This window comes from Lygodium microphyllum, chromosome 23, assembly GCF_053477565.2.
Source record: "Lygodium microphyllum isolate KBCC chromosome 23, Lygodium_microphyllum_v1.1.10, whole genome shotgun sequence".
Taxonomy (NCBI): domain Eukaryota; kingdom Viridiplantae; phylum Streptophyta; class Polypodiopsida; order Schizaeales; family Lygodiaceae; genus Lygodium; species Lygodium microphyllum.
This window is the reverse complement of record NC_141157.1, coordinates 68,843,602-68,862,175: the sequence shown is the minus strand read 5'-3', so window position 1 is coordinate 68,862,175 and position 18,574 is coordinate 68,843,602.

The following is an 18,574-nucleotide window of genomic DNA, read 5'->3' as shown; positions in this document are numbered from 1 at the left end:
AAAGGACAAGAGTTTAGAGTTGAGTGTTGATGTAGAGCTGACGATGCTTTCGTTGGAGTCTTTAATACCTGCAATTGGAAAACCTCTCAGGTGGTCTCTCCCTAAGGGGTAGTGCGAGTCTTCTTATCATGCACAAGACATATTTTGATTAGTTTGGGAGACAGGTCAAACTCTAAGCAAGCCTGGAGTATTGTCCTGCACTTGAGAATCCAAACCATGTATAGGTTATAGTGTGAATATTAAGTGAGTACACGTGCATATTTAGGTATTACTTAGTTAGAAGACTCTCGGCCTAGTTCCTTGTATAGCAATGGGTAGTGAAGCAAGGGGCTAAGGTGATGGAAAAATTTTGTCGATGAAGACGGGGAGTACACTTGAAGATTGCTTGAGACATCATTAGGGTCTTGTCACAACAATGTAGCATAATTGAGCTCCTTGATGTCTTAGCCTCTGGTAGCTAGTGGCTACTTGTAGTGCTTGAAAAGTATGGTGTACTTTTCCATTGTCTTTCATGCCTTGCTTACCACTGTTGATTGTAATGGCATTGAGATGGAGTGCAAAAGAATTGTGCAAGTGGTTCAGGGTTACACGTCTAACCATAGGCGAGGCGAGCTCCCTAGGTATGTCCTGCCCTTGAGGTGCCCTGAACAATTGTGGGGGATGTATAAAGGGCTAGGGGATTAGGGATGGAGCCAACCGACCAAGGTCACTGGACGTACCTAATTTGAGGACCCCTAGGTACGGTGCTATGATCGTGTGTGATTTTTTCTTTTCTTTTCTTTTCTTTTCTTTTCTTTTCTTTCTTTCTCCCCCTTTTTTTTTAAGTGGAAAAAATGAATACAATCAATGCCATACATTGAGGCTGTTAGCCTTTCATTTGGATTGAGAAATGTTGGGATCCAAAGGCTATGAAGAATGGATATTATAGAGATGATTGTGTCACCAGCCTTGATGCTAGAGGAACTATTGTTGAGATGAAGAGACACACTTGAGATTTTGCAACCCTCTTTGTAACATGTGAGACATCGAACAATTGAGATAGCACTTGAAGTGAGCTGTGCATGGACAAGGGTAGAGCATCTTGCGAATTGAATCCTGGATGATGAAGAGACGTTCGCCCTTGTTGAGAGCGTGGCTCTTGCCCGAACATAGAGTTTGGCCAAGAAGGAGGGGGTAATTGATGATTATGCTTTGGCCATGCTCAGTTGCAATATGTGCTTTCTGTAGAGGTGTCCTTGGGTTCTTATCCAGTGGCGCTTCTATCATGGCTTTTGTTTCTTGGTATTCCCATCACTTCCTCCATAATGATTCTTTATGGGGTTGGTGGTCTTGTGGTGACTTGGATATTAAACACTTCTAGACATTGACCTATGTCATTCTGCATTCACTTGGAAAGGCGTGAGAGTACATGCAAGTCACATGTTTCAACCATAATGAAAATGTCCAGCTAAACAAGACATTGCCAACTTGAATCCCTTAGTTTTGTATCACCTGCACTTGGTCATCATTGCTCATGGGGTGTGTCGGCCTTTGCTTCTTTTGGTATTATTTACACAGTCACAAAACACATTGTTTATCTATGTACATGTTCATGAAACCATGTCACTCCATGAGGATAAAAACCAATTGTAGAACTTAGGATTGTACTCGAGTGTGGCACACATATCTAGCTTCTATGGTAGCCTACTTAGCAATAATAAGTATTTGGCAACATTGAGTAGCATGGTGCCTTGTCCGAGTCTACTGGAAACATGTAGCTCCTCCTCAGTGATAACTTTATCAATCAAAGGGCTCTCTAGGCTAGTTCCAGCTAGATCCATACCTCGAACTATAGCTAGAACTCGAAATGAAGTTGGTGCCACGTAGGTTGGGTCTCTTTGGGACCGCCATTTGGCCAGTCGCTCCTTTGAGACTGTCATGATTTGGGCTCCAAGTTCAGCCATTGTAGCACGGTTTTCAAACCATCGTTTTTCAAATTGGCTTCTACCCTCTAATTTTCGCTTTATATGCTCTATCTCTAAGAGATTTGGCTGGCAGAGCATTTCATTAAATGTCATGGTTAAGCGTAGTTCATCAGCCTCCTCGTCAGAGATGAGTCGCATGCATTCATGTAAGAGCTTGTCATAATGTCCGTCAAGATATTCTTGCTCTTTCCACGATAGCGGATAAGGAAAATATTGCTCAAGCTGCTCCCTAGGGAATGTGCCCATGTCTGCATGAACATAGACACGTGCGAATAATTTCAGTTTAGTGTCCCACTCAGTCAAGCACTCTGTGACATCTCTATATTCTATGAGGGCTTGCTCGGTTGCTATCTTATGCAAAGTTCTAAGGGTTTCTTTAGGCTTTAGCATAGCTGGGGGCTCAGGCCTAGATGAGCAAGATTGATCAATGCCAGGATTGCTTATGCCTTCGAGATTTTCATGTTTCTCTTGAGGCTTTATGGTAGTCGTGTCATGGTTCTCCTCGGATGTGACCGGCGTGCATCCTATTGTGACAGTGTTGTATCCACTCTTGGTTGATCAATGCGAGTTTCACTATTGGTGGATTGAGTGTCGCAAGCAATAGTTGACAGCAATTGTTTCTTTGTTTTATCAGAACACATGGATGTATTTGAGATTTCACCGCTGTTAGGAGAGATGGCAATGGGTTTATCTATGGATGAACCATACGCTTTGTTCATCGTCTCTTCAGTACTCGTGGTCCCAATCTTCTTGCCGTCTGCAGTAGCTTGCAATTGTTGTTGTTTTTGTTGTTTTCTTCTCTTTCTCTTGGGCACTAGAGGTGTATCCTTTAAGGACTCGGGATCCTGAACTAGGTCAGTAGTTGATGTGCTTGGTTGGGCCTTAGCATTCTCTTTCTATGGCCTGTCGTCATGGGATTTTGCTACGGCCTTACTAGGTCGAATAGCCTTACTAGGTTGCGAGGGTTCAACTACCTCTCTTTTTGGAGAGTCTAGCTGTCCAGCTACTTCTCCTCTGTTCAGCCCCGCATTCGATTGCATTGACAGTTGCTCCTGGTTAGGTATTTGCTCTAGATTTTTGTGCTTATCTGTTAGAACCTGTCTCCATTGCTCCTTGTCAAGGTGGGTGTTGTGTTTAGAGCTGTTGCTCTCTTGCTTTGGAGGTTTGGGTGACTCTAGTGTAGAACCATGAGACAGTTTAGGGTTTTGTCATGTAGGCTTGGAAGAAACCAATTGAAGAAGTTAGGGTTGTATTGATGGGAATCATAGAGATCTAGGATTGCAGGGTCTTGAGTGAGGCAGAAGACATATGCGCTAACATCAAGTACCATGCTCCCTACTCCTAGCCTGCTAGCCACATGTAGATCTTCTTCTAGAAGCACTTTATCATACAAGGGATGTTTTTGGACAGTGTTAGAAAGCTGGACATCTTGGGCAGTTGCCAACACTCTCAATGAGGTCGGGGCAATATAAATGGAATCGTGTATTGATGTCCAAAGGGCTTTCCTTTGCTCAGCAAGTGTCATTAGTCGGTGGCCAATTTTGGCTGCCAAACTTTGGTTGGAGTACCAATTTTGTGCAAAGGTACCTTGTGCTTTCCCTTTTCGTTTGATTGCTTCAACCTTTTCCTTGTTTGTCTCACATAGAGTTGTATAAAATGAGGGTATCAAGCGCAATTCTCTAGCTGTGGCTTTTGGGATGTCCTTCATGACTTCTTCAACAATAGCTGCATAGCAGAAACAAACATGTTGCTACCCATACTGAGTCAGTGGTTTAGCTATGAGCTTTGTGTGCTCTAGTGTTGGCCTTCCGATGTCCACATGGACGTATGCACGTATGATGGCTATCAGCTTGTGATCAAGCTTCACCATGCACTTCATCTCTGGTTCATTGGTCAAATGCGCCATTTCTCTGGCCAAGTCTTCAAGAGATTTATCCTCAAGCCTAGGCTTTAGATGCTTTGGAAGGATTGGAGGTGTCAAGGATGTTTGTTGTGACATCTCTTCCAAAGGTGAATTGCTAAGGACATGTTCCGCAATGGGTGTTGTCACGGCCAAAGGTTGTGACTGCTGCGGTCCCTGATTGGAAGTAGTGGTGACTAGTTCAGTGGACTAGCTACCATTGGTAGATTGTGGTGTCAAGTCCTTAGGCAGATCAGAAGTGGTCGTGTCTTTTGTTGCCCTTTGCACATTCACTTGTGCAGATTTAGCAGCGGCACGAGGCTACTGCTGCCGTGCTTCCTGTATCCATTTAGGTGAAGAGGATGTAGGAGATTTGAGACTCCTACGTGGGCTTGGCACTGACTGGAGAATTTGCTTGTGATTGTTAGACGATTCTATCATTAGCTTTGTTGAGCAATCGGCCTTATCATGAGCAATGTTGTGCATGTGGTGCTCATTATCCTCTTGGGAAGTCACAGGCTCCTTGGGCACTAGTGGACCTTGTGCACGCTCGACAGTTACCTCTGATATGTGCTTGCTAAGCACGCTAGACTGAGGATCTACTTTTTGATAGATCATGTTTGGTTTCTTGATTTCAATCGTGAGGGGCTCAATCACTACAATATTTTTGGTTCGAGACTTGGATTTTCGTTTAGGTTTCCTCCTATGCCTCTTTGCTTTTGACATAATTTGGGCTTCTGACAGAGGTGGTTTAGCAGGGGGTTTTGGTACCCAAATCCATCGGTTGCCCGCATAATACCCTTGAGCACGAAGTAATGCCTTGGGTATCCATCACAGCGTTGTGCTAGCTCTCCATCGATGCCTTCATCTATAAGGCTTGGGCTTCTTTCGTGGTCTTCTATGATATTTGTAAGTCCAAACCCTATCCATGGCCTTGTCTCTTGACCTTCTTGTTTCAGGCGTGGCCTCACTCACTGGTTCTCTCCGTTCAACCTGCGCTTGTATCAACTCTTTCAACAACTCCTTGCTCTCATTACTAGGCTTGCTTGGTATGTCAGAATGCTCCTTGCCCTTCTCTCGAGGTTTGGTGAGGTTACCCTTGCTAAAAGTCGTGATTATCCTCACACCTGGTAGTGTTAGGTGTATCCTATGTGCTATATAGTCAGCTTCACACCGTTGCCTTTTTGAAGGGCCTTCCTAGGAGGATTTCCTTTCCACAATTCTCACTATTTGGAGGAACATAGAATAGGACTGGCAAGCTTTCTGTTTCAATAGTTACAAGGATTCTGCACTTCCCTATAAGTGCTTGTGGGTGTTCCCCGTAAGGGTTAAGAGTTGCATCAGTCAGTTTGAGCTCTGGTTGACCTAGTAGAGTCCATGCTTCGTAAGTCAAGATATTGAAATCTGCTCCTTCATCAATGAGAGCATCAACACTATGCTCTCTTTTTACGGTGAGTTTGACCCTAAGATAAGCAGGTGGCACTATGTCTTCATCTTCCGGGTCTTGGTTTACAGCTTTAAGCCTTCTGATACATGCCTTTGAGTCCTTAGCTGCATAGTCAGACATGGATTCTCTACTGAGGTCTTGGGTCGTCAGCGCTGCTCAAGGTACATCTATCGTCCGGACTGTCATGTCTAGTCATCCTCACATTGATAGCTTGATGCTGTTGCATTTGGTTTCCACTAGACGCAGTTTGAACACAATGTAGCTGTGTTCTTGTGGTGTGGCATTTTTTCCCTTGATGGCTAGATTGGCCCTTTGAGGTTCTAGGGTCTTTGTTTGTCTTTATTTGTGTATGGGCTTCTGTTTGCTGCTTTGCAAGTGAAGATCTATGCTTGTGTAGAGCCATTACTACACTAGGGCCTAATCCGGAGGACCTGTTGTAACGTGCATTTTCTCTCCACCAGCCTACCGGGGGAGGTGCGGAGGGGGCAGAGTCCCCTCTGCGGGGTCCGGGGGGGGGGGGGGGGGGGCAGCCCCCTCGACTCGAAGGGCCGTTACGGTAAATACCATGCATGATTGGGAGGACCTCTGGTAGCTAATTTTTGAACTATTTGCTATAGATTTTAGCCTAGTGATAGATCTCTGATGTGCCTTTGGCTTTATACGATTTCTAGAGTCTATTTTGGTGGTGGCAACTTAGTTTCTGGCCAAAATGGAATTCTGGAAAAATTGCAGTTTTTGGGCTGAGTCCAAATTCGGGAGGCCGAGGGCCGAGTGGGCTGAGTGGGCCGAATGGGTGTGGGCCGAGGGCAGAGTGGCCGAATGGGCCGAGTCGAGCAGGCCGAGTGGATCGCTCGGACGGGCCGAGTTAATGTCAGGGCCGAGTCAGGTGGGCCGAGTCAAGTGGTCTGAGTGGTAGTGGGCCGAGGGCCAAGGGCCGATTTTGGGACTCGGCCTAGAATCGCCATCACTCGGACAAGCCGAGCGCGGCGCGTTTTTTACCGGCGCAACAATAAATTGCCCAAATCACACGATTCAGGTCACGGCCTGTCATACACACCTCCAAATCAAAGCTATGGATGGAGGGGAGGAGTTGTATATACCTGGAATAGCCAATAAACTCCAAAATGCAAATCGGAAAATGAATCAAACCCTCATGCCCTATTATGACAACAGAAACCCTGATGCTTGTTTTTCTTCTTTTTCTTTGTTTTTTCCTATCCTAACGCATCCAAATCACAAAGTAAATACCTACACTACTCCATCTTGCAACATAAATCTCAAAAAGCAAAAAACCTACTTCCCAAGGAGATCGAATACCATCTTCAACCCCCTCACTTCCTACCTATCTCAAGCACTGGTTCGGGGGAAAACCCTTACTTTGATGCTCAATTCGAAGCATGCAAGCGCTCAAGGCTTGAATCCGTTGGTCCCAGCAACGGAACCAAAATGTGGGAGCTTTCGCTCAACTACCAAGACACACGGACCGCTTATTGCTTCAAGTGTTCCAAGCCGAGCACTAATGGCTACCTCTCACATAGCCGACGCGCCCTCCATATCTACGGATGTAGTGAGCTCACCTCCATGCCATTCGAGTTACCTCCTCTCCCGCACACTCCGGTAGCTCCACGATCCAAGTGCAAGCTTCAAGCAAGCTCCATCCTCAAGCTTCATGCTCCAAGCTCCATCACCGCGAGCAAGAGAAGAGAAGAGAAGAGAAGAGAAGAGAAGAAGAGAGGAGAAGATGGAGAGATTCTCCACCCCACGGTCCCTCACCCTCACACACTCACTCCCTCACACTCTCACACTCCCTCTCTCAAGCACAAGCTCAAGCAAGCAAGAAGAAGAAGAAGAAGAAGAAGAAGAAGAAGAAGAAGAAGAAGAAGAAGAAGAAGAGAGCCACTTTTTGCCACACACAAGAATGAGCTTCTCATTCACTTTTCAACTTTATATACAAAACCCTAAATCCCTTTTGGGCGGTCATCCCCTTTTCCCCCTTTTTTACATGGCCGGCTGTAGCCTAGGAGGCCCTTTTTCCCATTGCCCTTCTATCTTCCTAGCTTTCTTTCCACCACCCATCTACATTTACAATTTGCACGGGTGAGAGCCCGGCACTCCTTGAATTAAACCATGATGTGCCTACTCTCTTTTATAAAAGTTTTGACTTGCGCTTTTCCTTGTGCGCCTTTGTACTTTAAAATGCACCTTTCCCCTTTTTCATTTGCCTTGGGGTTTTTAAGGTTGCCCCTGCACTTTTGGCCTTTTCTTTTCTTCTTTCTTCTGTCGGGCTACCTTTTTTCCACCTTTGCCCTGCGTCTTTTTTATTTCCTTTTGCTTTCTTCGTGTTGGGGTTAACAGACAGTGAGTAGTATGTAAAGAAATATCACTAGGTATGGTCAAATGGCATTGCTTCTCAATTTAAGGCACACATACCTTTCTATTACATAGCAAGGTACTATCAATTGATAGGCTTGCACATGATGCATAACTTCTTTACCTCAAGATATGAAAAAGGAGAGCAGGATGGTGTAAGTGTTGTCATAAAGAGAACCCTCACTCATGAGGAGCTAAAACTGGATGGTTGGCCTATGAAGTGTGCATGTCATGTTGTTAATTTTCTTAATGTAACATTTCACCCCATAATAGAAGTACATAGGTATAGTACTTGGAGAGTTTTCTGGTTGGTTTTAAAGGATGATGTGCATAGTAATCTACTATGGGACTGTCAGTGCATTACAAGGTCCCACTCACTCCATTGTGTTGATGGATACTCAACAAAAAACCCATGTGTTGTGTACTTTTGAATGCTCTTGTGCTTTTGTGATCCATCTGTGAATGGGTAGTGGAGGAGATGCAAGAATAGACAACACATAGGAGAACGGGAATATGTTTCAATTGTGCCATTGACAAAGATGGTAGAAGCACATAGTGAAGGACAATGGAGATATGTTTGCTATGCCAGTGAGTCAAGATCATAACATGGTACTTTATGAAGGAGACCGTGAAGTGTTGTGCTCCATGTTGTCCATTGAGGAGGACACATTTTTAGTCAAGGTAACCAATCCCAATGAGGACTTCTACATTCTAAAATGCATAAAAACAATATATCAAACAACAAGAGCATAGAAGTATCTTTGGCATAATAAAATTATTAGAGGTGGAAAATTAGTTGAGGTCTTATACTATGGCCAAGTTGATACATATACACTATTGGATCAGACCCCTCTGCTGGTGATGATTTGCTCCCATCTTGTCAAAGCCATATGCTTCCCCATGGAGGCTATAGTCTCCAAGTGTGAGAAGATACCGAAGCACGGATGTTGCATGTTGGTAGACTATTGTAGTAGTTTGTTGACACTTATTGTAGCACAAAGCAATGTAGAGTCAAAATAAATTAGTTCTTTATTTAAAAGTTTTAAAAGGTTTGGAAAATATGGCTGGACCAATGGATAACCAATCAACACAACTCAGTGGTGTCTCTACAGAGATAAATGGGTAATTTTATCGTCTTCATTTATAAGTGAGCCAAGACATATGTCCCAATTATATCAAGATGTCATGGCCATAGTGAAAAATAAGGGAAAACTTGATCTTTTTATAATAATGACATGCAATCCCAAGTGGTTTGAGATAACAGATGCTTTATTACCTAGAGGAGTACTCATGACAAGCTTGTTGATATGATGCATACCTTATTGAAGAAAGAAAAATTTGGAAAGATCATAGGCTATGTTAGTGTGATTGATTTTCAAAATCAAGGGTTGCCACATTCCCATACTTTGCGCTAATTTTGGAGCATCCTTTCAAACTCTTTGAAGTAGGTTACTATGATAGATTAATTTGTGCTGAGTTTTATGACAAAGTAAAATTCCTATGTTTATTTGAGACAATTAAAAAGTGTACTATTCATGGTCTTGGAAATCTAATGTACCTGAAGATCCTTGCATACGTGATGGTCAATGAGGTGAAATATTTCCTTGAAAGTTCATGTATAGATAATTGCTGATGATACTAGCTACCCTATTTATAGATGACATGATGATGAAAACATTGACCATGAAGGGTAATGTTCCTGATGATTGATGGGTTATTCTATATTATCTTTATATGATAAAAAAATGCAATGCACATATAAATGTGGAGGTATGTTAGAATGTGACAGTTGTTAAACATTTATATAAGTATATATATAAGGGGCATGATCATGTAGCCATTAAATTCTATGTTGGGATGGATAAAACACCTAATCATACAAGTGCCTATAAGGTGAATGAGATCCAAATCTAGATGCACGATCTATATCTTCTTCTGAGGTATGTTGTTGAATAATTGATATTCCACTATAGAATAAAAAGCAAGATATATAATGCTTACTAGTTCACTTTCGTAGTGAGAAATTTGTGGTATTTCAAGATACAGATAATATATCACATGTTATGAAAATTGAAAATATCCACAAACTACTATCAGATATGTAAAAGAATTCATCTAGATGCTAGAAATATTCTTTATCAAGACTTTTGAATGTTTTGGATATGGAGTGCATAATGAAAGGTTTGGACCAGGAGAAAACATGGAAGATTATTGGTTGGACATACTTTGTGACACCTATATCTGATGAACCTTACTACTTATGGATGCTTTTGACAATATCAAAGGATGTTGTTCTTTTGAGGATTTGGCTACTATTAACAATGTGGTGCATATAATAATTTTAAGGAGGCTTGCATTGGGAAAGGAATTCTTGAAAGTGACAATGAGTGGACTTTGTACTTGGAAGACGATACATCCTTTTTTATACACTTTTGGATTATTTTGGGTTTTTTTAAAAATTATAATAGTCCATATTCTCTTTATTTTGCATCATGATGGTAGGTGGCTCCAATGCTTTTGGTGATTGTGCTATCTTTATCATTGACAAGTTGGATGACAATATTTTTAAATATTGGAGGACAAAAATTTGGCAAGTCTTGATCCAAAAGAAGTAGGCTAAGCCATTGAAATGCAAAGGTATAAAGCTAGAAGATCTTGATATTGACACTTGGGAGGAGGAACTTGATGAACTATGTAAGTCCATGATTATCTTACCTTTGTATGAGCAAGTTTATTTTAATGCCATTGAGGTTCCTCGTTGTGCATGGTAGTAATGGGAAAAGATATGCCATCTTTATGATAAGTAGAGCTTGGCTTTGTAGTTGTACTAGCTCAAGAAGATTGTGGACCTTCCTATGAAGGAAGGGTTGACTTTCTTGGGTTTCAAAATCCTCATAATCCCTATGCTCAATTGCATATCTATCAACTTTTTCAAGATGAATATAGATATGATATTGTAGAGCAAGAAAGAGCTTGCATGTCTATGGAGGTAATGCTAAGTGATGGATAGAGAGTTTTATATTATATAGTTATGGATATCTTGGATTCAAACACATGGGATATATTCTTTTTTGGATGGTCCTAGTGGGTTTGGAAAGACTTTTCTTTATAAGTGTTTATTGGCTAAGTTGTGAAGTGAGTGATGCATAGCATTGGCAGCAATATCATTTGGCATCACTACCCTACTTCTACTCGATGATCACACATCTCATTCCAGGTTTAATATTCCACGAAGATTAGATAGTCAATCCACTCGTAATATTCTTGGTCAAAGTGATCTTGCTCAATATTTGAGAGTGGGATGAGGCTCTTGTAATGTATCAATATACATTTGAGGTAGCGTCGAGGGGTCCATCTAAGAAATACATTCAAAGGATATTAAGAAATACCATTTTTTTACATGCTATATGGCCTTAAAATGACTCCTTTTACTTTACTAAACTTATGAATTTTTTAAAAATTATAATTAAAAATCCATTTTATAAATATACTTATATAAATTTTACTAAGTATAATACCATTTCTTTTGAACTCATGTAATATCTTACATGTTTTATAATGCAGACCCCTTAGAGAAGTAGCTAATAGGACTTTGAGGAATATTATGAGGTGTGGTAAACCATTTGGTGGAAAGGTTACTTTGTTTGGAGGAGATTTTAGATAGTTCTTGCTAGTTGTGATATGATCCCATGAGGATGTTGTTAATGCAACTCAATGCTACTATCATTTATGGTAGGATATTATGATGTTAAGACTCTTTGAGAATATGCATGTATTTGCAAAATAAGGTGTAAAGAATTATAATTTCAGTGGTTAAATTCATGGAATAGGGGATGGGATGGACATTACAGAGGATTGTGAAGAGTTTTCAAGTCCATCTAGCATGATATTGAAAATAGAATCTATCAAAGCCTTGGTTGATAGTGTTTATCACACCAAGTGTCCAGTGTGATTGATTTGGGAACATCTTTTAGAGAGCATGCCATTCTTACATTGTATAATACATCAATTAGTACTTAAAATCATGATACATTCCAATTGATACTAGGAGAAGCTACACAAGATTATAGATAATAACTCATTTTTGTACTCTGTAGAGTATTTGAATACCCTAGGGAGAAGCTACACAAGATTATAGATAATAACTCATTTTTGTACTCTGTAGAGTATTTGAATACCCTAGATCTAGGAGGTGAATTCCCTCCTCATCTTTTATTCTTGAAAATCAATGTATCCATAACTTTCCTTAGAAACTTCAATTCAAGAAAGGGATTGTGTAATGGCATGATATTGATATGCATGGCTTCTAATAGAAATATGATAGATGTAGAAATAATAGCAGAGACAAATATACACAAAAGGGTTTTTATTCTTAGAATCACACTCATTCTTAATAATTTGCATTTTCCATTTACTATGAAACAAAGGCAATTTCTTGTTCAACTAGCATTTGCTATGATAATAAATAAGTCATAAGGCTACACTTTGTTTATTGGCCTTTATTAGAAAGCTTCAAGGGTATAGTCATCATTTGGTGTGAAAGTCTTATCAGAAGAAAGTGTAGATGCTATAGATGTCACTAAAACATTGTCTATAAGGATATATTTCAAAAAGTACAATGATATAAAATGCTTTTTCCAAGAGATGTATTTTATTAATATTTCCTTAAAATCACTTGCCTCATGTATTTTATGGATATTCTTTAGGATGTATTTAGAAAATGATTTTTTAATTGTGGATCTCTCTCTTTCTTAAGTTTCGCTCAACTTTTGCAAATGCCTACTCCAAGTTATGGCTATTATCTAGCTTTTTGAGTATCCAAAGCATCTATAATTTATTGTTGGTATCTGAAAATTGACTATATGTTTTATATTTTTACTTTGCTATATTTTTGTGTTTGGAGACTGGCATTGTTTGATTCTTATGGAAATAATAGGTGTGAGGCAAGATATGAGAGAGAGAGAGAGAGAGAGAGAGAGAGAGAGAGAGAGAGAGAGAGAGAGAGAGAGAGAGAGAGAGAGAGATCACAAGCAAAAGAGGCAACGGTCTACATGACCAACAAATGATGCAAGTGAACAACAAGTTTGTTCCTTTCACAATGCTACTTTGTAATAGCTTTGCACAATAAGATGCCATAAAGTGGCTTAGCTTTCCTTGCTATGAAAGATGAGAAAAGCAAAATACAGTGTGAGGAAAAAGAGAGGAAAGTGAAGTTTTAATGCAATAGTATGAGAGCTTTGCTTGCCTCATGAAGTTGCTTCATAGTAGCTTCATGTGGTAGTACAAAGTTGACGAAAGCAACCTAGCATTTCATACTCAAGGAACATAAGTTTTTCCCAAGAGTCAAAGACTTGGCCCTTAAGAACAAAAAATTGATTGTGGCACAACTTACACATCAAATTTTGTACACATGGACTAAATTGGCATGTGTGCTAACCCAATCGCAAAATGTTGAAAGTGCAAGCATCCTTGCATTTGGAGGCCCCATCTTGAAAGCATTATATGTTTTGTTAAGCTAAAGAGTTTGACTTGATGAGTTGCTTTGCCTTGCACTTGCTTGTGAGTTACTAGGAAATATAGTAACTTTTCCTTCTTTGTTTGGAACACATGACAAGAAGTTTAATATTTCTATACAAGCAATGGCTTGGTTCCCACAGGTCAAAGGATCAAGTCACTTCAACTTGAATAGTGATTGGATTTCTTCATCCCACGAGATGGTTTGACTCTTCTAGTAACTTTGAGCACCATGGGCTTCGAACCCAAATAATCAAAACCATGTTGAAAGGCATAATATTTTTATGAGACACAACATTTTTTTAGAAAGTGGTAAGGTGTGATCAAAAGGGGCATGTGTTTCAAGATAGTTTCAATGGGATCACTAAATTTTGTGATCTTAGTTCTATTGCTCACAATGATGTTTTATTCAACCACCTTCTAGGTGCTTCTCGTTCACGGGGGATTCACTAGTAGTAATAAGGAGACATCACCTGCGTGCAAGAAATATATGAAAATTCCCCTTATCTACCTCCTATTTATGGGGCCTTACCTTATAAAATATATATTCCTTCCCTTAAATAACCCCCCTCCCTTACACTCACATGGTACCATACGGTAAACCCTAGTGGACCCCTTGGGTTCTCGTTCAACATATTATGGCACCTTAAATTTTTAGAGGTACTTATGAACATGAACATGAGCTTCAAAGATTTCTTATTGAAGGAGGGATTACAATTGTTGATACAATAAATAAGCACAAGGTTTCAGAAGCGCAATCCGACATTGGATAGGATTGACACATATGCCCTAAGGATGATGCCATGATGGGAATCAGGCTAGACTTTCATGAAGTTTAGTGAGAGCTCAGCGAGGCGAGCCTAAAATATCTAGAAGAGAAAGAACTTAAAAGCTGGAGGAAATATACCACGTGAGGCTGAGTTGTAAATGCAAAATTTCAAAGGAGCTCTAGCCTTATAAGTTATGTCACATATGTACCTTTCAAAGTACTATAATCCCATTACAAAGAAAAAAGGACTTTAGTCTTGAGCCTTTCGGAGTTGCCTGCTGACGTGGCGGATGACGGCCGCAGAGTGTGGCGGCTGCACGCGGCCATGTTTGACTGACGAATCGCCGACCCGCGTGACGACTGACGTGTCGGCGTCCCCCGTCACAGCTTGCGTTGCGGCACTGCCGTTGACTCTGGCATGCATGAATCTCGGACCGCGGTCAAAGTCTGTAGCCGCCACGTCACGCGCCGCTCTGATTGGTCAATGCCTTACGAGAGAAGGCACAATGTAGGTTCATGGGGACACCTGGCCAATGCAAGAAAAACCAGTCTCGACCACCATCTCTCTCTCAACCACGTTATGACAACTTGGTGTAATGCAAATACTCACAAGAGTCTTTCCACTTTAATTGGCCACATATCACTACAAAAATGTTGCTAGTGTCCCTTCCCACCTCTCCCTGCTCTGCCTTCCCACCTCCACCTCACCCACATGGCCACACGTGACTCTTAAGGCCCCAAGTTCTTCCCATCTCTGGGATTCCCCCAACTTGAGATTTGTGGCAGCTGTTCTGCAACAACAGGATTACCAAGTCTTCTTCCTCGTGTAGAAAGCTTCTTGCAACCCATTTTGCAAGAGGTTTGTTGGCCTTGAGGTCCAAGTCATGTAACCTGATTAGTCTCCCATGTCTTTTGGGAAGGGTGGAATCATTCTCTGCTACCTTAGGTGTTCTGCATTGTTCGCCACCACCACCTGACCACAAGAAGTTCCATGAAAGAGCTTCCAAGGCTTTCAGACCAAGCCTTTGCATGTTCCTAATAAGCTAGAAAGTAAATGGTGGAGGGGATCAATATGTGCTAAAGCATTACTATCCTGGATGCTAGGTTCAACTCCATCCCTTTCCACCAATTGAGTTTCTTCCTTCCTTGTCAAGCGCCCTCTCTCATCTTTGCTTCATTGTTATCGCAAAATCCATAGGAATCCCAAGGACTCTAAATAGTTTCCTTCTTCAATCTCTTTACATTCTACTTGGATTAACTAGCTAGGGGTAGGCTTTATAAGGGTTTTTATCCTAGTTTTGCAGAGGTTGATTGTTGATCCTGAGGAAATGCAAAAGGTTCCAAGATACTTCCAAAAGGTTTCAATAGAGGTGCCATCATTATGGAAGTCCCATTTGTGCCATCTGCAAATTGGTTAAGAATCATGTCCTTGTTGATGTTAGGTAACCAATCCCTTTTGAATTTCCTTTTTCTACCTCATCTTCTACCAAACATCCCAAAGTATCATCTGAGATGGGAAATAAGAGGGGAGCATGTGGGCTTTTCTAATGGATCTCCTAAGCAAAAGGAGTTTGAGATTTCTCCATTAAATATAGCCACTTTAGTTCAAGCACTACAAAAAAGGATGCTAACATATCTAATGAATCTCCTATCCAAACCCATGTTTGAGGGAGGGATTGGAATATGAAACCTGAATCAAGTCTATCAGAAGCATGAAGTTTTGATTAGTCTTTTGTGCATGCTCAAAGCCTTCCCAAAGGGAGATGTTGAGTCAAGTATGGATCTACCCTTGATGAAGCTTTTTTGTTCCTTCATTACCTAGCCATCTAGTTGGGGTGAAAGTCTCTTGGCCAATGTCTTGGTAAGGTTTTTGTAGGGATGTAAGCTAGCTAGGTTTTTCCATCCCTCTTCTCTATGAGTTTAATCACTCCTTTATTGATGCTTATATGGAAGTGCACCAAATTTCATTTAGTCCTTCTATGTTTGTGCCAATAGGTAGATTAGAAACTCCTTCAATTCTTTATAGAACTCATTAGAAATTCCATTGAACCTTGGATTTTTTGAAGTTCTATATGGGTATATGCATGATAAGGTGGACTTTATACCTATGTCCCATAACATCACTAGTATTTAGCAGCTCCTTGGAATGGCGTTCCAAAAAAAGTCGGGGTCTTTTTGCTATTATCTTTTGATTTTTGAGCCACCATAACATGTTCTTCAAAATAATGGCTCTAGATGCTTGCTTCCCTTTGGGCATGTGTACTTTCTCTCTAAGTGATGCCATGAGGCATATTCCACAGTGGATTCTGTGAGAACACGGTGGATTCCATGAGGTTTTTATTCCACGATGGATTCCGTGAGGTTTTACGGTGGATTCCATAAAACTATATTTATTTGCCAGGGCTCATACACAAGGTGGATTCCTTGTGTGAGAAGTTGACGGGGATGCATGTCCTTTTCGGGCGTCATATTAATTTAATGTGCACATGGGTGGTTCCACATCGGGTGATTCCGCAAGATACATATTTAAATTAATGGACATTTATAGTTTGTAGTGCACTCGCATTAAATTAAGGTTAGGACAGAGTTCCAGCCTATTTTATTATTTTGTAGCTGAAGACTGCTAAGTATTCACTTTTGTCAGTTTAATTTTATTATTTTCTAACAATTGTGAATGCTTCAGTTGATGTGTAGAGTATGCAGGGGTGGTGTTGGGAAGCATCGGGCGATGGTGTGTATTCAGATTATCTAAAAGAAATTATCATTTTTGATGGGCGTGCGTATTATCATTAAAGGCATGGTGCTTATTTATTTAGGGGTGCTTATTTATTGAAGCACTTGATAAACATTTATTATTTTGTATGCGCATAGGCACTCGGTTTAAATATTTCATTATTGTACATTGTATTTGGGCACAATCCGACTTTTTGGATGCCCAACCGCTTTATTCTTTATTTGGGCAAAAACAAACACAAAAGCCAGAGCATGCTAATTGTAAATTGGGCTATTTTTGAGCTTGGAGATTAATAAATTTATGAATACATGCCTTGTGGAGCGCTCACACAAGGCATGGGGGGAGATTGTACCCAATTGGTCTTTTTGTCTTATGTCATGCAAATCTTTCTTCTTGCTTTATGAGTTTTAGTAGAGTTCTTTGTTCTTGGGGACCTTCTTGTGTTCACTACACATGCATACAACATCTGATTTGCGCACCACTAAGACTCCCCTCCTCTCTCTCATGGAAGTAGAACCAAGTATACATGCATGCACACACGCACGCACTCTCTCTCAAATTGGACGTACCCAACATTGATTTTAGGAGTTATGAGAAGTGCACAAGGCGAAGGTAGTGTATGTAAATGTGGGTCAAATAAGAAAACTCTTATCAAGGAGTATGAAGTAAGGAGGAAGCAAGGTTATCATCTAAAGAAGAAGGAGGGGAGCAATGGATAACTTATAGATCTTGCCCAAGTTGAGTGATTTAAAATGTTAAAAGATTTCAACAAGTATTGTGAACTATTGCAAGTGTTGTACACAAGGACTTGACAATGAAACAAATGCATGAATTCTCAAAAATGTTTTCCAACATCCATTTTTGTAAGTTTTGCATGTCAGATGTTTGCAAAGAGTTGCACATTACCAAAAACATTAATTGCTGCACTCTAAGAGACTTAGAAGCTCCAAAGAATTCTTTTTAAAGAGAGAAACTATCATGATGGTTATGAATGCTACAACATAATGTTTGAGTAGACTGAAGCATAAAAACGTATTGGGACACATACAAGAAACTTTTGTGTAGCTAGAGAAATTGAAGAGAGATGCATTGCCATTACATGTGTGAAGATGGTTATGAATGCTACAATACCAAGTATTTTAGTAGATTGAAGCATCAAAACTTCTTTGGACACATGTAATGAACTTTTGTGCGGCTAGAGATAAATTGAAGAGAGATGCATTGCCATTGCATGCGTGAAAGGCAAGCATGCATAAAATATGCAATATTATATTTGCAGCATAAATTGTTCCTGTAAAGACACATGCATTTGAAAGGTGGGAAGAGCTTCCTTCGCCTAATCTCAATGGACTAACAAATTGGGATAATCTCGACAATGGAACCATCAAAGGCTTCAAGTTAAAGATTGTTGAAAGATATTAAAAGTTCTATGAAGATCGGAAGAATATCAAGGAGAGTTAGTTTATCTTGATTCATTCCAATTCATGTTTTTAGATTAATCTTTCATGGAACATATTTTTATAGAATGAAAACAATGTGATTGGATAGGAAAATGTCATGCAATATAATAATTTAAATCTTTGGAGAAAATTTGATGTTGATGAAGAAAGCACACAAGGGTGATTTGTTTCTTTGCAAATGTTCAAAGGAGTTATCATTGCTGAGTAGTACTTGGTACCTTATCATACAACAGTCCAACACAAACACTACATCTTGTAATACAATAATTAAAATCTTTGGAGAAAATTTGATGTTGATGAAGAAAGCAGACAAGGGTGATTTGTTTCTTTGCAAATGTTTAAAGGAGCTATCATTTGCTGAGCAGTACTAGGTACCTTATCATACAACATTCCAAGGCAAACACTACATCTTGCTT